General features: G+C 46.6%; 1 protein-coding gene across 6 annotated transcripts in view; it reads right to left on the minus strand.

The window, feature by feature from the left end:
* Positions 1–23,449, minus strand: part of TEAD2 (TEA domain transcription factor 2) — a 474,234-nt gene that overhangs the window by 401,268 nt on the left and 49,517 nt on the right. For all 6 annotated transcript variants that reach the window (XR_013598917.1, XR_013598916.1, XM_078655077.1 and 3 more), the window contains exon 3: positions 6,438–6,504. The gene's annotated coding sequence lies outside the window, so the exon portion shown is untranslated. The remainder of the gene's footprint in view (positions 1–6,437; positions 6,505–23,449) is intronic.

The raw sequence follows: 23,449 nt of genomic DNA on the forward strand, positions 1-23,449 counted from the left end.
AACCCACAGTCCCCTTCCCTTCTTCTAATCCCCTGCCCGCTCAGGCACCCGCTAATATGGAATTAGCAATTATATACCTTAATACTCGATCACTAGTCAGTCACCAACTTGACATTTACCACCTCCTGGACTCAGACCGACCTGACATTCTTCTCCTAACTGAGACCTGGCTGAATGAGGATTCCTCCCCCGACATCTTGACAGCCATCCCTCCGGGGTATTACATACTTCAAGCCAATCGGCCAGCTGGTAAACCAGGAGGCGGCGTAGCCGCCATTATCAAACTCTCCCTCAGGTTCACTTCCCTTTCTCTATCCACCATCCCCCAGGTGGACTGCCTGGCAATTAGATTCGAATCCTCGGTGTCCCCCCTTTCCTGTGTCCTGGTATACCGTCCCCCCCAATCTATGCCTAACTTCCCTTCTCACTTTGGTGATCTGCTTTCTCAGCTCACAATTAATAATTCCAAACTCCTGGTCCTGGGAGATTTCAACTACTGGCCGTTAGACGCCCATGAAAGCTCCCAATCCTTGGCTTTTACTGATCTATTAACTGGGCTTAATGGTCTTCAACACGTTCATTTACCCACTCACTCTAAGGGCCATATCCTAGACCAGGTGTGGACCTACAATCTTGAAATCAAGTCACTTACGATTTTACCCTGCCATTGGTCAGACCATCATTTAATTTCCTTCCTCCTCCTGGTCCCTCCTCCGCCCGCTTGCAGCCGAGGCCCCAGCCTTTTGGCTCGCAATTGGAACAAAGCAGACCTTGACCTATTCCTTACCTCTTTAACATCTTCAGTTCTGCCCAGCTTTGGCCCTATTGACTCCCAAGAAGCCGCACTTGTCAAATGGCTAGAATCCGCCAGCGACAAGGTTGCCCCCCTCAAGTCAATTAGAACTAAGCGCCCTCATGACGCACATCGATGGTTCTCTGACAGCCTTAAATCCTTAAAATTAGGACTCCGCCAAGCCGAGCGCCGTTGGCGTAGAAGCTATGATCCCTCAGAGAAACCACACTTTCTAAAATTACTGGGAGAATACAAACTGGCAATTTCAACCGCCAAAACTGCCTACTTCTCCACAAAAATTCTTAATTCCGCGCAAAAATCTAAAGATATTTTCGCCATTGTGGAGGAGCTCTCACATCCGGATAGGGTGACCATCAAACCCCTACCATCTCAGACACTTTGTGATTCCCTTAATTGCTTTTTCATAGAAAAAAATAGCAACATCAAAAATAGTATTTCCTCTAGACCCCCGGCTACACCCCTCGTTGAGGCTGCTCCCTCTTTTAACCCTCATTCCCTGACTCAGTTCCCCCCCATATCAGAAGATGTTTTCCTCGCCCTGCTCAACAGAGTCTCCTCTGGCTCCCCCACAGACTGCTGCCCTCCTGCGATTCTCCGGGCTGCTTTTTCAGCTTGCCCCGCCCTTCCGCTGGCCCTCCTGAATAGCTCCCTTCTGCTCGGTGACGTTCCCAGCCAGTTTAAGAACGCGGAGGTAGTACCCATATTAAAGAAACCCAACGCCGACCCCACGGTTATGGGCAACTTCCGTCCCATCTCCCTCCTTCCTTACCTAAGCAAAGTACTTGAGACATATGTAACCAGCATCCTCAGTTCCTTTATTGAAGATTCCAACTTCCTAGAGCCTCAGCAAGCCGGGTTTAGACCCGCCCATTCGACAGAGGCGGTCATTCTCTCCGTAATGGAGGAACTTCGTAGAGGCGCTGATTCCAACATCAGCCAAGCCTTGATTCTCTTGGATCTGTCGGCGGCCTTTGACACGGTCGACCACACCATTATGGTCGACCGTGTCAAAGAGGCTGGTATCAGAGGGACGGCCCTTAACTGGGTCCGCTCCTTTCTGACGAACCGCCACCAATCTGTCCGACTTTCCCAATTTTCGGCGGACAGGATGAAACTCACCTGCGGTGTGCCGCAGGGGTCGTCCTTGTCCCCACTCCTTTTTAATCTGTACCTTACCCCCCTGATCCGCTCCCTCCGGGGAAGGAATGTCACTGCATTTAATTATGCAGACGACATTCAGCTCATCTTCAATCTTGACTCCTCGATTGAAGTGGCTCAGGACTTTCAGTCTACCCTCTGTCATATTAGTAACTGGATGGGCGCTCACCATCTCAAACTTAATCCCGACAAGACGGAGCTTGTTCTTGTCGGAGGCCCATCCAACCCCTGGAATTCTACCTTCTGGCCCCTTTCCCTTGGCCCCTCTCCTTGTCCTGCTGACAAGGTAAAAAGCCTGGGGGTCTACATTTCACATGATCTTTCCATGAAACATCAGGTCAGTGCTACAGTGTCCTCCTGCTTCCACCAGCTTAGGAAAATTCGTAAAATAGCCCACTTCTTGACCACTGAAGCTCTCACCCTGGTGTTGCTGGCATTAGTCATCTCTCGGATCGACTATGCCAACGCCCTGTACGCAGGTATCCCACAATATCAAATCAAAAGACTACAGCTGATACAGAATCAGGCAGCCCGCCTGATTTACCATCAACCAAAACATCATCACGTCCGTCCTCTGCTCAAAGCCCTTCATTGGCTTCCTGTATCGGAGCGCTGTAAGTTCAAACTAGGCTGCCTGACCCATAAATCCTTGGCCGGTATCGGTCCCTCCTTCATTTCTTCTCTTCTGCACCCGTATGCCCCTTCCAGACACCTCCGATCTTCCCATCATGCGCTCCTTCAGACACCTAGGTTTAGGCGCAAAAAGCACGGAGGTCTCAGATTCTCTTTTTTGGCCCCCTCACTTTGGAACTCTCTTCCGCTGGAACTTAGACTTTCCTCCTCTTACCCTCATTTTAGGTCTCTCCTTAAAACTCACCTTTTCCGCAGTGTTTACAGATAAGCTTCTTTCTTCTCCCTCCTCTGTCTCCTAATGAATTAGTGAACAGCGCCAAGAAACCGTCCGGTGTAAGTTGCGCTCTATAAATCTTTTTTACATTACATTTTACATTACATGCAGCCTCAGTCTAGACCACAAAGCACATCTGGGGGATGGGGGTGACAGCACTAGCTCAGAAGGGGAAAGGGATTAGATGGTTGTTACAAACTGGGTTTATCCCATGTGATTGTTTATGCTATTGGCTGAGAGAAATGCGCGAGTGGATACTAGCCGAGGAGGTACATATGAAAGGGTGTCGTAGAGATGAGAATCTAGAGGAGAATTTAAGGGTATGGAGGGAACTCTGTCATGATTTACTGTTCGAGCTGCCTCAGGCGAGCCCACAAAGCACATCCGGGGAGGGGGGGAGTCAACAGCACTAGCTCAGAAGGGGAAAGGTATTAGATGGTTGTTACAAACTGGGGTTAACCAATGTGATTGTTTATGCTATATCTAACTGCCGGGATTGCAAAAAATGTGTTCAAGCCTATGCTATCTAGGAATGCTGACTTTGGATTGTACACCTGTTATGTGTTATTTAAAACTAATAAATAAAGTTAATTAAAAAAAAAAATACTGTTTGAGGTTAATATGTTTAAAACTACTGAACGATTTTAGACCCAATCACAAAAAGCACACTTTCTGGACCAATATCTAGCTTCCTGCCAAATTTGCGAAATTACGCTTAGCCATTTTTGCGGGTGTGAGGAGTTACAGCCGTCCCTCGCTGCTTCATTCAGCGATCGGTTTCTTAGAACAAGGCATCGCCCATTGAACCTATCCGGTCTCACCCTCACAAGTCGATTACCGGCACTCCTCCGGGCGGATACTTCATCTGGGCCAGGCTCGCGCTGGACGCAACCTCGGAAGCCCAGTTAATTCACGCTCTCCGGTCCCATCCCAGACCGCACCAGCATCGCGTCCTATGACAACCCAGTCCTGAAGATTATCCCAAATCAAGAGGATCGAAACGTCTTCGACCGTTCAGCGCAATAAATGGCGCAGCCCCTAATATGGCTCATCCAAACAAATCCTGCAAAACTTTGAAAAGCCTCGCTTTGTAATTTATCTGGAGCCACATTGTTTTTGTTATTCACTGGATATATTCGAGCACCAGTCACTATGCGCCATACATGCTGATCACAATTGTGACTTGCGTCGCCACCTTTGTGTCACCTGCACATGCTGAGCACCAAGTCCAATTCGGGTTGTTTTGTTATTTATTTACTTACAGTGCTGTTACAACTACCTCTCTATTTTTCTTTAATTATACGATGCCATGAGCACGTTTGAAAAAACTCATTGAGTCTCCTTGTCTCTGTTCACGTAATGCTTGATGCATACATGCTTAATTGCCTTTTAGTAAGACCAGTTGGGATATTGTTTGCTTATTCTGCTTCTCTTTGTGACATGGTCACCACCACTTTTGGCCACTGGTACTAATGCCTTTTGACTGATGTGCACTGTGTCCCTGCTAACTAGGCCCCAGTGCCAGTGCTCTTTCCCTAAAACAAACTACATATTCAATTGTCAAACCAATTGACAAGTACTTTAGCACCGCTGTAAGTAAATGGTACCCCTTGTAACTAGGACAAGGGCACTAAAAAGGGTCCCGAAGGGATGCAGCATGTATTGTGCCACCCTAAGGGACCCACACCCAAATTCATACAGGCTGCCATTGCAGGCTTCGTGAAATGGTGCTAACCATTGTGAAAACACAACTTGGCACACTGTGTGCTATGCCCACAGACACTGCATGCAATATATGTAAGTTACCCATACAGCAGGCCTTAAAGGCAGGGTGCTTTATATTACATGTGAGTGCTAATCTGTATGAGCAGATGTGTGCTTGTGATGTCTAGTTCCATTGCTAGATATTACAAGTGATCAGGGAGCCTTTTAATGAATATGTTCTGGGCACTGGTCATTACGAGTTACCCAGCTACATAATGGCTTCACTGAAAATGATGGTGATTGGTATAAAACAACTTGTCTTGACAAAACCATAGTAATGCCAGTATCCGATTTGTCCTGATATGCACCCCATAGGGCACCTTAGAGGTGCCCCTGAATCCTACTAGTCTCTTAATGTGCTGACTGACTGTTATTGTACAGCCTGCCATCAAAGACGAGTTTCTGACCCCTGCTGGTGAGAGCCGCACTCTCAGAGGTCAGAAACAATGCTTGCTCCGGAGGAAGGTGATCACACCTCTTCAAGCAGTGTTTTAGCATATCAAGGCCAGAAGCTTCAAAGCCTCTTGCGCCCTCGATATGCAACCCCAGTTTCCCAACCAGCCCTGAGGCCCACTTGGCACCAGGACAGGCGGGAAAATTAATTAGTCTGAAGGCCGTTCACTCTCAGGCTAGTTCCACCCCTAAGGTGGAATACCTGAAGTGAACAATGGAGGAAGGGTTTCACCATCTTCCTTTTCGTGAAACTAGGAACTCTGGGTCCGGTTTTTGCCCACTCCGAGAAATGGTCATAGATGGTGTGTAGCCACCCCAGGGGTATTACCATACACTCCCCTTAATGCCCCTAAATTCAGTATTTAGGTGGCCCCCTGACACCAAGACATCAGATGTATCTACTGGGAACAGTAGAAGGACAAATAAGAGTCAAAAACGCAAGAACTGTGGACCATCTCCAGAACGGGGACAAAACCCTGCCTGCCGCTGTCCCAACAATTGCAAGGACCCGACTCATCCAGCAGCTGTGTCCCCTCTCAAAGCCTTGGAGGGCTGTGTGATAGGTAGGAGGACGTAGACATCTCGGCCCTTCCCCACCACCTCTGTATCAACAGAAGCGCTTTTGTTTATCTCACAGGCCCCTTGGGATCTCTATCCCTTTAAGTAAACTTCGGAGGTAGTGAAGGAGGGCGGCCGTGACCTGTAGCCTGGTGATATAATCGTGAGTGACGACCAATCAGAAGAAAGGACTAAATTCAAGCGTCCAGAAGAGGAGACGATGAATAGAGAACTGGCAGCGGCGGAATTCGGAGAGACGCGGACTGAGAGGAGACCGCAAGGAACGCAGGAGCCTGGATTGCAGTGTTTCACATAGACTACGGGGAAAAGCAGAATCCTCACCGAAGACAGAGCGAAGCCAGGAGGCCACCAGTCACACACAACGCCCCTCCCACCACATTCCTGGAGGAGTGCATCTAGCCCGGATACGTGCTTGGGTACTTGGACAGACCAGGAATTGGGAGGGGAGTAAGGTGCTAGGGCCCAAAAAGCACAGGGCTCTTCCAGTTGAACCGCATCCCAAATATCCAGACTATGGGTATCTGATAAAGCAGGAACAAGCGAATACTTGTGCTAATTCCCTTGTTTAAACGTGGGGAGAGATTTTCATGACCTTGTTATTTTCTTTTCTCATGGAATCAAAGAATTCCTCAAAATAGTTAACCAATGCCAAGTGACTACAATAGGGATTAATCTCACCCGGTGACGCGCTATGACAAACGTGGTGACTTCCCTCACATACTGTTCTCAATGGCCTAAAATCAAGAAAGACTGAACACTTACCTGTGGCCTGTTTTTCTTTTGTGGGGCATCCTTTCTACACGGTGGTCCCGGCGTGCTCAATCCAGACCTAAGAAGAGAGAAAAAAGAGAGGACTGCGTAAATCATTTGTTGTTCAACCAGAATTTAAATAAATAATACTATATAAAGGTTATTGTCTTCAGACTAGTTTATCTTTGTAAGCTTTAATGCTCTATCTATAAACAACATCACTCCAAATGCTGACAAGTGGTTGCTGACCGGGGAGGCAAAGGACCTGTATCAAGTCGCTAACTTGGATGGTACGTCAACCTATACTGAAGTAAAGAAATATGTCATGGACCGTTTGGAGGTAAAGGATGAAACCCATAGGTTAAAGTTTTTTTTAAATTTTTTTATTATTAATTTATTTATACAGTTTTATCATACAGGTACAGTACATTTCAAAACAGTTTACCATCAAGCATATCCATATGTCAAGCTAGCACAGACACTAATTGTAAATGTTACTGAGTGGACCTTGGTTACAGAACTCCGCAGTAAATCATGCGATTGATTACACAGATGTAGAGCCAACAACCCCTACGGGGCAGGCAGCGACATTACTACTCTCTTCATCTTGGTCTTCTGTCAGCGCATCCGTACTCTGTACTATAACTCCCACCTGTACCCTCCCCTCCCCACTCTCCACCCCGGACCCCCCATCTTTATATGTCCTGTACAGTCCCCAAAAATTCTTTGGCCGACTATGCGGAGGGAGCAGTTTGCTGTAGGTCTCCGTCTGCATAAAGCAGTATAGCATGTCATGCGACCATTTTTGCACTTTAGGCGCAGGACCCTTCATCCAACATAGAGCCACTACCCTTTTAGCTATTAAAAGTCCCATGTCTATTAGCCTACGGACAGATTTTGGTATAGCCTTGGAGAATCCCAGTAGTGCTAGCGATGGGTCAGGAATCAGTTCCATTTCCACTTTCCTTCCCAGTTAACTAAAGACCTCTTCCCAGTATTTCTGGATTCCAGGACAGTACCAGGCTATGTGTATAAAATCAGCTGTCTGTGCACCACACCTCTCGCAGATCGCTTAATCTCTGAGGCCATATCTACTTAACCGCTCTGGTGTGTAGTACACTCTGTTGAGAAATGTAAAATGAACCAGTCTGTGCCTCCCATGTAGTGAGATTCGTCGTGTATTTGAGCAGCAGTACTGCCACATCCTGTCATCAATTGTGGTTTGCAGGTCCCTCTGCCAGGCCAGTCTGGCCACCATACAGTCATGTACCTTATGGGACATAGCTATCCTATAAATGTTGGTAATCAGCTTATGAGGAGAGCTGGTTTTCACAACATGTGTAAGTTCAGGGACCTCTGGAGGCTCCTGCATTTCCTCACCAAAGTGCTCCATCATAGCACGACGCACCCTATGAAACTGGAATCTCTGCAATTGCGTTGTAGCTTCCGCACCCTCCTGTACCTGTTCCCAAGTTTTGGCTGTACCATCATGAAAAAGATCTCCCACAGCATGTAGGTTCAACGATTGTAAAGCTTTAACCACTCCCCTGTCCCTGCACGGCTTCAACAAGCGGGCCCATTCCATGGGCATAGATGGGGTGTATAGCAATGCACCTGCCTGCTGTTGTAGCAGGTAATGCCAAGCGTGCCTGGTGGCATTTAACTAGTCCAGATAGCCTGTCCTGCGGTCTGGATCTTCGAAAATTGTCACCGGAGGTGAGTGCGGAGCTGAAAAAAGCTTTTCCATACGCAAATACGGTATGCCCTTCTCTCCATGTATCCAAGCATGCAAGTGTGAGCACTGTGCCACCCTGTAATATAATTCAAAGTCCGGTGCTCCTAGGCCGCCCATATTGTATGGTAGTGTAAGAACCCGCCATTTGACCTTCGCCTGTTTGCCCGCCCACGCTAGCTTTAGCATCAGCTGCCTCAGTCTTTGGAAGAAGGATCGGTAGAGGACTATTGGTATATTGGTGAATAGAAATAGCATTCTAGGTAAGACTACCATTTTCATGATTGATATCCTCCTCATCAGAGACAGGGGGAGCTTGCACCAAGTCTCCACTTCGTCTTCCAGTTTATCAATAACCCTGCCGTAGTTTTCCCGCAAAATTGTCTCTGGGTCTGTATGTAGATTAATCCCTAAGTACCAGACGGAGTCCGGAGTCCATTGCAACGGGTATTCCATCTCAAATTCTTCCGTGACTTGGGTCAGAGGGAAGACCAGTGACTTGGCCCAGTTAACCTTAAGGCCTGACAAAGCCCCGAAGTGCACCACTTCTCGAAGCACTGCTGACAGATTTTGTTCTGGCTGCCTCACGTACAACAGTGTGTCGTCTGCGTTTGTAGATATAAATAGGTTGTATGTCGGAAAGCTGATGCCTTCGTGGCTGTAATATTCCCTTAGTGCGCATGCCAAGGGTTCCCCTACCAGCGAATATAATAGAGGCAATAGTGGACAGCCTTGTCTCGTACCTCTAGTGATAGGGAAGCTATCTGTAACTAGGTTTCCTATCCGTACCCGTGCAGTTGGCTTGTGATCCAACGTGCCAATGAGTTGTAAAAAAACGGACCCCAGGCCCATTCTCGTCAGCACCTTACGCATAAAGGGCCATTCGACCGAATCCAAAGCCTTTTCCATATCTAAAAAGACCGCCACAGCTTTCACATCTTGCCGCACATGTTGCATAGCGCCAAACACCGTGCGAATGTTGTACGTTAGGTTTCTATGTGGTATAAAACCTGCTTTTTCTGGGGCGAGCAACAGTGGATAGAGAAGAGCTAAGCGGTTGGCTAGTATCTTTGCAAAGATTTTTGTATCCACGTTTAAAAGAGACAACGGGCAATTTGAGCTGCATGCTTCCCCGGCTTAGGGATCGCTACTAGTATAGCCTCCCTCATGGAGCACGGTAGAGTGCACTCCATACAAAGGTCGTCGAAAAGCGTGGCAAGGTGAGGTAAGAGTATATCTATGTAGGCCTTGTAAAAAGTAGCGATGAGGCCGTCCGCACCCGGCGCACTATTGGATTTCATGCTCGACAAGGCTTCTACAATCTCATCTTTTTCTATCGGGAGCATTAAAAACTCTCTGTGTACTTCAGAGAGGGTGGGTTGTGCTATGTGTTCCAAGGAGTCCTGCATTTCTTCCTCCAAGTCACCTGATCTGGATGCGTAAAGCTCAGAGTAATATTGCGGAAATCGAAGTATACACCCCCCCCCCTCAGATCTCAACTGCGTGATGAGTGTCTTCCCCCGCTTCGCTTTCAGGATCCGCGCTAGAACAGAGCCCGGTCGTTCCCCCTCCCCGTAAGAGCGAGCTGTGGCATATTTTCCAAGGTGTTTTATTTCACGATCCGCAGCTTCATGGTATTCTTCCAAGAGGACCTTCAGTTCCTCCTCACCTCCCGAGCCCCCCTTCTGTCTCATCTGTTCTACCAGTCACTTTAACTTCTGCCCAAGGTCTGCCAACCTCTTCCGTTTGTCCTTTAAGACCCCGGAGTGTTTTGCCATTACAATGCCCCGTATGAAAACCTTGAATGCCTCCCATACAGTCTGGAAACTATCCACTGAGCCCACATTAACCTCAAAAAAGGCTTCTATGGCCCCCGCTACTTCTCCTTTAAAAACCGGGTCCAACAAAGAGTACGGCGGGAAGCGCCAGGTAAAAGGGGGTATCGTTTTCTTGGGGGTAGTCAGAGTGAGCAATATCGGCGAGTGATCAGAGAGTGTTCGCGGCAGCACCTTGCAGGCCCGTATGCTATCACTTAACACAGTGGAAGCTAACCAGTAATCTATTAGAGTGTGTATGTTGTGATATGCTGTGTAGTGTGTGTAGCCCCCAGTTAGTTGATTACGCGTTCGCCATACGTCTACCAAATCTATGCGTATCATCCCACTTTCCAGCGCCTTCGCAGCAGCTGATGTCCTGCGGTATGGGCCCGCTAATCTATCTAAACATGGGTCCCTAGCCATGTTAAAGTCGCCACCCCACAGAATCAGCTCTCCCTGCAACCTTTGCACCGTGGAGGTTAACTGCGAAAAGAATTCAGGACAATCATAGTTGGGGCCGTATGTATTGATTATCATCAAATCCAGCCCTCTACCCCTACATCTCGAAATGACATAGAGCCCATTGGGGTCCGACTCCAACAGATCTAATGTGTAAACAGATTTGGTCACCCATGTCAGCACACCTCTGGCATGCGACGTAAACCGTGCAGTATTAATATTCCCTAGGAGCCCTTTGCACCTCAGCATTGCACTCGTTTGTGGAAGGCGCGTCTCCTGCAGCAATGCCACATTTATACTATGTCTGTGTAGGTAATTGAGTACCCGCCGGACCTTACGATGATCATTAAGTCCCCTGACGTTCCACGTTAAGGCATTCAGACTGTCTATCAATTTCAGCTCCACACCCCTGTCCTCTCCCACTATGTGTTTGGGGTACATCTGTGCTATGTGCAATCTCAAATGTGCATGACCTAAATAGGTCCCTCGCCTCTGTTGGAGCCTCAATCCTCTGTAACCTGTCTGCGCCCACTCGAATAAGTTGTAACTGTGCATAGCATGGTGCAATCCATTTGCAAACCATTCCAACCAATAAGAAGAACTCTCCACCCCAATCCCCCCCGAAAACTCTGATATCCTCCCCATGCCCTCCCATAACATCCCACAGCTGACCACCCACAACTTGGTCGCGCTAGAAAAAAGTCACCCCAAATCCCACCCTCCTGTACCCCTCCCTTGTATCGCAACTGGTGTGCAAGGCACTCTGAGGCAAAGGTAGCTCTACAATTGAAGTGCAGTCCCCTGGAAACCATACCCTGCCCAGCCGCCTACGCGTCAGATAACTCAATTCACAGTAATTTCCGGAGCCCACCTCCCAACAGTTAAACATTCAAATATCGTCCCTGACCAGCGGTCTGTGATCAGCTATTAACCTTTATTGCAGTCCTGTTGCCCCCTTTGCTAGCATTAGGCCCAGACTCTCCTCACACAACCTACAGACACAAGTACCTCAAAACGCTCTGCGCCCCACCAATGAGTGTCCGAAGGACCAATGACATTGTCTAGCAAGCACGTACAAGATTGACTCTCCTTCAGGCTACCTGACTTGGGCCCCCCAGCCCAAACAACCCCCCCACACATGTTACTCATCTTGTGTGCACTGGCACTTGACCTCAGTCCTGTTCATCCAATGGGCCTCCAGTCGCTTCGTCCAGGAGCCCGCTTTTGGAACCCCGTTGTTCCGGCGCCCAACGTTGTATTGCCTGCTGCAGGGACCTGGGATCCGTAAATATATGTGACCATCCTTGTCTATTCACTCTCATCTTCGCCGGGTAGAGCATGGCATAGTCTACTCCCAGATCTCTGAGTTGTTTTTTTAAGTGGCGCAAAGTGACGTCTTGCCTACTGGACTCTTGCTGTGAAGTCCAGGTATAGCGATAGTTCGTAGCCCTCGTATCGCAAAACTTTCTTCTCCCTGGCTATGTGTAGTGCCACATCTCGGTCTCGGTAATTAAGTAATTTTGCAATTATCAGTCAAGGTGGAGCCCCTATTAGTGGTTTAGGTCCCAGACCCCGATGCGCTCTCTCCACCACAAACATGCTGGAGAAGACCCCCTCTCCGAGCAGCGTTACCAGAAGTTTCTCCACTAACTGCTCTATGTTACCGGTGGCTGGGGTTTCTGGCAGGCCCGTGATCCTCAGGTTGCATCTCCGAGAACGCGCCTCCAAGTCTTCCGTTTTATCCTGTAGAGCCTTTATCACTTTCCCAAATTGGTTATGATCTGCATCCAGGGTGGTATGCACTTCTTCTACCTCTGTAATTCGTCTCTCCGACATGTCCAACCTTTCGGCATGCTTGTCAATGCGCTCCGCCATTCTGTCCATTCTGTATGAAAGGGCGTCCATTTTGCTACCCAATGATGCTATGCCGCTCTGCAGTGGCTTCTCCATGGACTGGAGCATGCTGCAAATGTCCGAGTTTGTATCATCTCTTGCGGGGGACCGCGGTCGCGAGTCCACTCCAGCTGCCCCATCCTGAGACTTCTGCTCAAATGAAAGCTTGGGTTGAGTCTTATCCCCCTACCCATGTTCGCAGTAGAGCTGTATGCACCTGCAGGGGCACAGGTCTGTGTCTTCGTGGCCTCGTGGGTGGCACGCAGGAGCAGGTCTCGCATATGTCACCGCCACACCGAAAAGCCACGTCTCAGGTATAGTCCAAACCAGCAGTCTCTGCCGCACTCATACGCTTAGAGGGGCTGGGAACTGGAGCGCCCTTACTGCAAGCGGTCATTCTCAGAACATGTCCTCCAATTGTACTGGGGCTGGGGGGCGGTCAATTGTGTCGCTCCACTCTCCAAATCCGCCGCTTTTGCCTGCAGCTGTGAGCGCCAACTCCCGCCGCAAATTATCCCCCAGAGTGTTCGCTGTACTTACTTAATCAGCGCCCACACCAGCAATAAGGGCGCGGTTCGTTTCCCCAGGGCGATCCGCTAGCCGACAGCGCTCAAGGGCGGCTTGCCACTTCCAGAGACTTCCCACTGTCTCTCCGCTCATAAAAGGGGGAGGGAGATGGGGGGGGCCCTGGCTCCTCAGCGGATGTTTGTGGCTCCACACAATCTCCAGTACCCCGGGTGGATGGTAGGGTGTCTCCACTTATTTGTCCAGCATATATATATATTAATAAATCCATATACAATACAATATGAGGTCGCCAGCTGTCCCATGCAGCCCAGCAGTGAAGGCCGCCGCCCACCACGGCGTATTTCGCCGACTTGCTCTCACCAGCCCGAGGCCGCCGCAATTTCCAACTTATGCGGGGACCTCCGGGCCAAAAGCCGATTCACCCCCGCTGGGTTGCTCCCTCATCTTCCGATGCCGCCGTCTCTAGGCTCGCCGTGCGAGCACTCTCATCAGTGCAAGGGCGCAGTGCAGGCTTCAGCGTCTCACTCCCCTGGCGGCCCCGCGCGGGCATCCAGCAATCGAGACCGGCACCTACGGCCTGCCAGACGTCCCCAAACTCCGCTCTCATGCCGCCAGCAGAAGCCGCCGCAGGACTCGCCACTCAGCTCCGGGGCTCCACACCGCCTTTCGCCTGTAGGATCTGTCGTTCTTGGAGGTGGGACACCTATTTACTGTAAAATAAATGCAGGATAGTGCTCCGACGCTGCGGAGAGCAAGGCTCAGGCGGCCATTTCCCACTCGAGCTAGGTCCGCCCCGCACCCATAGGTTAAAGTTTCCGAAGGAGAGAGGGGTACCAGGCGATACTTCAAAGACAGCATTTTACATGATGAATGATACTGCAGATAGGTATATTAAGCCTTTGGAATTCACTAAAGAAGAGATAATGGAAAAGATATACCTTGAGCAGTACTTGGAAACTCTACCCTTTCACACTCTTAATTGGCTCAGGCAACATGCAGGACTGACCTTAGAACATGCAGTAGACTGAGCACATGCTCAGTCCCATACCTTCCCTATGGACTTAGAAAAATCCAATAAAGCAATACCTTCAACCAGTCATAAATTAGAGAAGAAAATAAATAAGACAGCTCCGAACGTGACAAAGATTAAGACAGACGACCCGACCCCTTTGTAAATTCTGGTCCTCAATGTTACAAGAGTGGGGAATAGGGACACATTGCCCTGTTTAAAAAATAAAAAAAAGAAAGGTGGAACAAGAACGCATGGATATCAGTTACATACTTCGATCTGTCCTGTATGCCCAAGAGACAGGGCTGATATATTTTGCGACTTTACGACTAAATGGTCAAAATGTAAAACATTACTAGATTCAGGGTGCAGGCAGTCAGTGATTAAAAGTAAGTTGGTTTATCCTTCACAAATTGTTCCCAACAAAAGCGTAGGGATATGCTGTGCGCAGAAAGACACTAAAATCTATCCCGTTGCATGACTGACTCTTGCTGCGGGACAAGAACATGAAGTTGAGATTGAGGTTCTCCCTTGTCTTCCCGAGGAAATTATACTAGGTATGGACAATAAGTATTTCCTTGACTTGTTACTTAGAAATCTCAAAAATATAAAATACTTGCAAAACCCCAAAACAGAAGAGGTTATACCTGTACATAATACCCTACTTACTCCCGAAACATGGGTCTTATACAGACGTTTCAGGTTGGCTCAGCTAAATGATAAAACACTTCAAAATGCTTGGCAAAGTGCCAAAAGCTACTCAGGATTCCCCCAATCCTGTCTATCCATGTTTCATAATAAAAAGAGGTCTCCTCTTTCGAGTTGGTAAGGAAGGAGATAACCCTCAATTATTAGTCCCTTTTGACTTATATAAATCTGAGTTATGTCTTTGATCACCCTTGTTAACAAATGTCCTAAATCGCTCTAATGCTTCTGGCTTTATTTCAACCTGGCCAGAAGCAATTGTTATACCAATTTTTAAAAAAGGGGATAGGAATAACCCTGTTTGTTATCGACTGATATCCCTTTTAGATGCTTTAATGAAGGTAGCGGGCAGGATAATCCTTAATAAGCTGCAGGTCTGGGCAGAGGAAAATTATATCATCACTAATTCACAATACGTTTTCCGCACAGGCAATGGCACTATTGAACAGGGCCTAAACTTAGCATTACTAACAGCCAAATATACCCAAGCTAACAGAGGAAGTGTATTTATTACCTTCCAGGACCTAAATTCCACGTTCGATTGTGTGGACCACTCTATGTTATGGAAGACGCTTAGAGACATGGGCATAGATCAACAGATCATATCGTTTATCAAGGAACTGTATAGGGACGCAGGGGTACGGTATGGGCGGAGAGGAGAATGCTCTGATAAATTCAACATAAGAAGAGGCGTGAGACAAAGGTGCATTCTGGCGCTCTTTCTCTTCACCCTACAGTGTGGGACAACATCTAAAGGAATTTCAGTTTGATTATCCTTCTGCGGGGGGAAATCCGATTCCCATCCTTTTTGTATGCGGATGACGCAGCAATTATGTCACAAACTGTCATCGGCCTACAAAGGGCTGTGGTTAAATTTTCGGAATATATGAGTACCCGAGGGCTAGTAATTAATGTCTCAAAAACATACTCCATGACATGTGGCACCACAATAAGATCCAGCAAGGCAATTTTCTTGGGAAGAAATAAGATCGAGAATACTAGTAGATTCTCTTACTTGGGAATTAACTTTGATAGTAGAGGAACTTGGAATGAGGCAGTGTTTTCAAGAAAATTGGCCTTTTCTAGGGCCAATGGTGCCCTGATAAATTTCGCCAGGAAAACTAGGCGGGCGACAAGTGCGTGAACTTATCCAAATCTATAAATCAAATTGTGTTCCTACTGGCACTTATGGGGCCGGGACTTTCGGGCTTGTTAAGGTAGAGCAGATACAACGCTCTGAAAATGATTTCATTCGTTACCTATTAGCAGCCCCTAAATCCATGGCCATTTATTTTAGCCACAGCGAAGTTGGGCTACCATTTATCACGGATACGATTAAAGCTTCTGCATTGCTCCTATGACACAAAATTTGGGTAACGCCAGAAACATCCTTACATAGAGATATTGTTACGGATTGTCTATCGTTAGATGGAGTTGTAAACATTAAATGGTTAAATTATATCAAAAACATGATGACTGAGATTGGGCACAGAGAATATTTTGATAACCCAACATGTATGGAAAGGGTTCCAAGACGCACGCTTAAAAAACTGATTTTGGAACACCTGGATAAGAAAAGGTGGTCATTTAAAAAGGGTAAACACATTGCCATGTCGAATCAGTTACTTATCTCTCACGTAGGGATACAGCCTTACTTATTATTAGATTGTAGTTGCTTCTCACGAATGCTGCTGACAAGGTTCCGTGTGGATACCTATTTCCGTATGGTGATATTTCCCGAATGTAATGACTGGTCCAAACATTTGGTGAAGTGCCCAGGCGATGATTTATCCCACCAAACCAACATCCACTGCATCCTGTTCTGCAAATTTTACGTGACCCCCAGGAAAAGGTTTTTGAAACCGATCCTTACAAAATGGGGAATAAGGGGATGTAGAGCGGCATTCCTTAAGCTAAAACAATTGGAATCAGAATTCGTCATAAAAGCGGTTTCCTCCCACTTAACGATACTCATTAGTCTCAGGAAAACTATGTGATTTATGTGTAGTACCCTGTTATTCCTCTTTTTAACTTATTTTTGTACTAGGAACATCTATGAATCCCTGGTAATCAATACTATTTAGTAATAGCCCAGAAAAATGCTGGTAGTGAGGATGTATATATCTGTATGATCCCATCTGTATAGCTCTGATCTTGATCTAAGGGAAATAACTCGCCTGCTGTCATGTGTGATGATTTTTAACCTTGTGTATTTAGTTGTGATTGTTACTTTTAACTTTTTAACACTTTTTTAACTGTATTTTTAACATGTGCTTTTATGATTTTGCAACTAAAAATCGAATAAAGCTTATTTTTGACTTTGACTTTAACTTTAGTCCCTTTCGACTTTAGGGATCAGGTTTTATTCTTTGCACACTCACATCTTTTAGCAGAGCATTGCAGAGCATTGTGGTGTAGAAAAGACTAGCCAATCTATTCTACAGAACTTCTTTTGGCCTGGCATATATACAAAAACCAAGCAATATTTCCATAAATGTGCCATTTGCTAAAGAATAAATCCTTATCAGCCACCCAAAGTACCTCTGCAACCCTTACCTATCATAGGGGAAACGTTTTGATAGGGTTGGGATGGATCTTATAGGACCCTTTCCAAGCTCTACAAAAGGGTTTCAGTATGTGTTAGTCATAGTTGACTATGTTACCCGCTATCTGGAGGCCATTCCCTTAAGGGCCACTACAACGAAACGTATTGCACAACACCTCATCAAAGTGTTTTCACACATGGGATTTCCACGAGAAATCCTTACCGACCAAGGTACTCCTTTTGAATCCAAACTGATGAAGCAAGTATGTAAAAAACTAGACATAGAACATTTGAAAACGTCCCTATGTCATCCTCAGACTGATGGCCTCATTGCTTTCTGGGAATGGGAAAACATGGGACTAGATGTTGCCTCTTGCTCTTTTCATTTTAGGAAACCAAGTAGTGAGTAATCCAGTTGTCTCTTCTTTAGAACTTCGTTTTGGACGTAGACCTCGTACACGTCTAGAAATTACAAAGGAGGCCTGGGAAAAAGATGCAGAAGACAAGGCTAATTCTCTTTTAGACTATGCCAATCAACTAATGTTAAGGATGGGTAAACTGAGAATGTTGACTTATGAAAACTTAGAGAAGAGTCAGCAAAAATTATTTTATGACAAGGGGAAATGATGGAGAGAATTGGCTGTGGGGGATTTGTCACTCATCCTTTTACCCACCTCTAAATACCAAAACAAAAAAGGAATGGCAGGGTCCCTATGAATTAGTGAAGAAAATAGAAAGAGTTACATACCAACTTCCTTTAAAAAAAGAACAGATCTATCATATTAAAGTTTTTTTAAATGGTTAGGACTCTCTCGTAAGATGTACAGATAATAATACCTTGTACCATAGACAAGACCAACTTTAATGGTGCCCTTACTGAAGGTGAAAGAAAGGAACTCCTTCTTGTCCTGACAATCTTCTCAGACATCTTCTCTGACTTACTGGGTAGAACCCACTTAGCCATGCACTCAACACCCCCATGCCAGGGAGTTGTCATAAAATAACGTTCTTACCGCATCCCAGAAACCCATAGAGTCGCACTTCATGCGGAAGTCAAGCAGATGCTCGAGATGGGAGTTATTGTTCCCTCAAAGAATGAGTGGTATTCAACCATAGTTCTAGTTCCAAAACCTGATGGATGGTATACATTTTTGTATGGACTTTCAGGGCTGTAAACTGGGTTTCTAAACTTGATGGGTATCCTTTACCTAGAGATGATGAATTAATTGAAAGACTTGATGAAGCACATTACCTAAGTACCATCCATTTAACCAACAGCTATTGGCAGGTCCCCTTAAATCCAGCTGATTAATGTAATACTGCCTTTGCTACACCCGATGGGCTATACAATTTCACTCTTCGACCATGCGGGTTACACAGCGCTGTTGCAGGGATTCTGCTCCTACAGAGAACTGTGCATAGAGACCCAGGACCTTAGTGAATTGTGGTGGACCAAAAAAACTCACCTCAGTTCCTAGAAACCCTAACCAGCTAGCATCAGTGTCACATTAGCTCTTCGTCCTATAGCAAAGGATACCAATGATTAGACTACGCAGAACATGCGACTTAGGTTATACTAAGGAATGGTGGGAAGCAAGAACACTCTTTTGTTATACTCTCATACAGTCCACAACAGGAGTAAAAAGAGACACGGGAAAGGTTAAAATATTTATTTTAACGACGTGTTCTAAGATGCAGTAACTTTGCTAACATAAGCAGACAAATGATTAGAAATAATATGATCAGCATTGTTACAATTCCATAAAACACAAAAGGAGAAATCATATTACAATGATGGTGAAAACAGGTCTTGTAGTGCCTAGTGAATCCCCCTACCTAGCTAGGAACTATGGGCCAGATGTAGGTAGCCTAATACCGGTCGGTAATGGACTTTTACTTGTAAAACGCTCTCCCCTGAGGCGGAAGCCGGGGGATCCTCTCTCTATCCTTTCTACCACTAGGAGAAGATTGTTAATTGTCTGACCACCTAGCGAATATTTTAATCGTGTAGATATTTTAATTTGCAATTTTAATTGCCCTCACTTCTGTGCGAGACTGCTTCGCTAGAGGCGCGAACTCAGGCTCCTCCGGGCTATAGCGCTGCCGTCTCCAGGCGCTGTCACGTGACCTGACCCACCTCACCCGCCATCTTGAGGGAGGTAAGGGTTGCGGTCTAGTACTTTTAATCCCCCCGCCCTCTTAGAATACTTAAGGGGCGGAGTCGCGGCGTTTTGGCAAAACTTTTACTTGTAAAACGCTCTCCCCTGAGGCGGAAGCCGGGGGATCCTCTCTCTATCCTTTCTACCACTAGGAGAAGATTGTTAATTGTCTGACCACCTAGCGAATATTTTAATCGTGTAGATATTTTAATTTGCAATTTTAATTGCCCTCACTTCTGTGCGAGACTGCTTCGCTAGAGGCGCGAACTCAGGCTCCTCCGGGCTATAGCGCTGCCATCTCCAGGCGCTGTCACGTGACCTGACCCACCTCACCCGCCATCTTGAGGGAGGTAAGGGTTGCGGTCTAGTACTTTCAATCTCCCCGCCCTCTTAGAATACTTAAGGGGCGGAGTCGCGGCGTTTTGGCAAAACTTCTACTTGTAAAACGCTCTCCTCTGAGGCGGAAGCCGGGGGATCCTCTCTCTATCCTTTCTACCACTAGGAGAAGATTGTTAATTGTCTGACCACCTAGCGAATATTTTAATCGTGTAGATATTTTAATTTGCAATTTTAATTGCCCTCACTTCTGTGCGAGACTGCTTCGCTAGAGGCGCGAACTCAGGCTCCTCCGGGCTATAGTGCTGCCGTCTCCAGGCGCTGTCACGTGACCTGATCCACCTCACCCGCCATCTTGAGGGAGGTAAGGGTTGCGGTCTAGTACTTTCAATCCACCCGCCCTTCCCGCCCCTCCACATGGATAAAAACACAGGACCTTCCCGTCCGCGCAGCGGGCGGGCGCAGCGGGCGCGCCGGCGGCGCGCCGTCCCGCCTGGACCGGGCCAAGGGCCATAACCCCTGCCCGACTGGCGCCAAACATTAGCCGGACCTATACCCAACATCGCTTATTGACACTCCGGCCACCACCTAACACTTGTTGTGCTAGGATAGACCCCTCTGCAGTCCCCACCGACCTTGCCACTTATTGCCCCCATTGTACTTGCACAATACCTATACGATTACCCCTCGCCAATACTAAACAAGTGAGGAACGAAAAAGAGGACGTTATTACAATCGCCTTGATTAATGCCCGCTCACTTTGTAAGCACAGGCAGGAGATTGCAGACCTTATAACTGATTTCAAATTGGATATACTGTTTGTTACAGAAACATGGACAGATGAATCATCAGAGCCAGATCTGGCAATTGCAGTACCCGAGGGATATAAAGCTTACCGCCAGGATAGATTCAGACAAAAAGGGGGTGGACTGGCTATAATAGCCAGAGATCAATTTCCTGTTAGAACGAACTCTATTCCGTCCACCTCCTGTGAAGCCATGCAGTTTGCCATTAAGCTATCACCCCTCTTCAATTTTAAAGGAATACTGATATATCGCCCCCCTGGAACGAAAACAGCATTCCTAACTAATATTAATACCACGATGGAATCAGTTGCCACTGAAAGTGCATTTACGGTCCTAGGTGACCTGAACTTTCATCTGGACCAAGGTCACCTAACAGACACTGTTACCCTAATTTCCGACATGGAAACGTTGGGGTTAAAACAATGGGTTACTTCCCCCACCCACTCAGCCGGCCATACCTTGGATGCCATATTTTCCAACGTAGAAGGTCTACAAATAACCAATATTTTACCCATGCCGTGGACAGACCATCACGCAATATTTGCTAAACTTACCATCAACACCCCTCCTAATAAAAAATCTATCTCAACACCTCAAAAACATTTTAAAGATTGGAAAAATATAAATCATGATGACCTTAGATCAAATCTGGACTGTACTCGCCCAATGTTGTCTACCGACCCTAATTCTGCACTACTTCAATTTCAGACCTGGTTGGGCCAGGCTACAAATCAACTAGCTCCCACTAAAGTATTATCTAGAAATAGAGCTAAACCCACTGCCCCATGGTACAACGAGGAATTAAGGTCACAAAAACAAATTAACCAGAACAAGGAAAGGCACTGGAGGAAAACCTATGACACAGCCAGTAAAATAAGCTATAAGGAATCACTGGCACTGAAAAAGCTATGAACACCCAGATATCTGAACACATTGAAAAACACCACCTCTTGGATGACACGCAATTTGGGTTTCGGAAATACCACGGGACAGAAACAGCCTTAATTAAGGCTGCTGATGATATCAGGGTAATCAGGGACCAGGGGGGGACAGCGATCCTGGTAATGTTTGATTTATCAGCGGCCTTCGACACAGTCGACCACACCATCTTGGTCGACCGTGTCGAGGGGTTCGGTATCTGTCACTCAGCTAGAGACCTACTTGCCTCCTTCCTGGCCGGAAGAACGCAGGCCGTCACCTTAGGACCTTTTCAATCGGCACCACTTTCATCACCATGTGGAGTTCCCCAAGGCTCATCCCTCAGTCCGACACTATTTAACATCTATGTGTCGGACCTTGCTAATACCATCAAAGCACACGGGATGAGCCTAACCTCCTATGCCGACGATACCCAGTTGGTTTTAGCCATTAAAGGCGACGGAGATCAAGTGGCAGAAAAATTTAAAAAGGGACTGCTAGATATAGGAGAATGGATGGCCACTAACTGTTTGAAATTGAACTCAGAAAAAATTGAGGTAGTCATCTTTGGACCTCTTCTCCCAGCCTGGCCATCAAGCTGGTGGCCAGAAGCTTTTGGCACCCCTCCAAGCCCGACAGCCAAAGTCAGGAATTTGGGAATCATCTTCGACGTAGGACTAAACTTCATGGACCATGCTAATAAAACAGTATCCACTGCTCATCTCAAGCTGAAGATGATTAGGAAGATTCGCCCCTTCCTCCCGGAGTCAGCAATTAAAACTTTGGTCAGCTCTTTAGTGCTATCAACTCTGGATTACTGCAACGGCCTTTTCCTTAATGCACAATCCAGGGTCATTAGCAAACTACAATCTATTCAGAACGCAGCAGCACGTCTGCTCTCTGGTAAAACAAAACATGAGCCTATATCAAAAACTATAAAGGAATACCATTGGCTTACTGTTCGTAACAGAATACACTTCAAGTCCTTATGCATAGTATATAAGGCACTCAAAAACCAAGGACCACATTTCCTGAAAGAGCAGCTTCAACTGTATAAACCAAGTAGACTGTTACGATCAGCTACCCTCAACCAACTAGTAATTCCTCGCTCCAAAACTGTGTCTTGGGGCGACCGCCGTTTCTTGGTAGCAGCCCCGAAGCTATGGAATACTCTTCCCCAAAACATTAGGCTGAGCCCTTCCCTTCTTCACTTCCGCAAACTCCTGAAGACATGGCTGTTTGATCAGTGATTCCCCTCCCTTCCCCTCTTCCTCTCCACAAGTAACTGTATTATTAGCGCCGAGACGCCTGAGGGTATTCGTCGCGCTTTAGAAATGCCAAAAAATAAATAAATAAATAAGTAATGGACGAAATTACCGAATTTCGACCGCTACCGACAGGTATTAGGCTTTTGAGATGATTTTGGCCAATTTACAGGTTCGGTAATTTACCGAATCGGTATTTTAAGGAATCAGTAAACTACCGATTTCTTAAAATACCGATTCGGTAAATTACAGAATCTGCAATGTAGGGAGCACTCAAATGAGTGAATTGCATAGTTAAGGATTCGGTATTTACCACCAACTAAAAGTTGGTGGTAAATATCGAAAACCTTTGGAAAAGCTTTTTGGGCATTTCCAAAAGTGCCATGTGGCACACATACATGCCTTTAGGGCATGTATGTGTGCCACATGTGCACACATGCACGATTCAGGGGTGCAACAGGGTGTCAATGTGACACCCCGCCACCCTTGAACGTGTTCCCCCATTACCGAATCGGTATTTACCGATTCGGTAAATCCCATTCATTCCTATGGACCTCCAGGCCCATAGGAATGAATGGGAATTACCGAATCGGTAAATACAGAATCATACCGATTCGATAATACTTACCAAATTTTTTCCTACATAGCATTTACCGATTCTAAAACACAGAATCGGTATTTTAGAATCGGTAAATTAGGATTACCTACATCTGGCCCTATATTTTATAAAATATAGGGCTTAGGCTTGTGTGGGGGACCCCATACCTCCAAGATCAGCAGGAGTAAATCACATCAGGATCTGCAAAAGCTTTCTGTCTCTCAGGAAAAACGGGATTCTTCCAAGTGCCTGAA

The sequence above is a fragment of the Lissotriton helveticus genome, chromosome 7 (genome assembly GCF_964261635.1).
Source record: "Lissotriton helveticus chromosome 7, aLisHel1.1, whole genome shotgun sequence".
In the NCBI taxonomy this organism is placed as follows: Eukaryota; Metazoa; Chordata; class Amphibia; order Caudata; family Salamandridae; genus Lissotriton; species Lissotriton helveticus.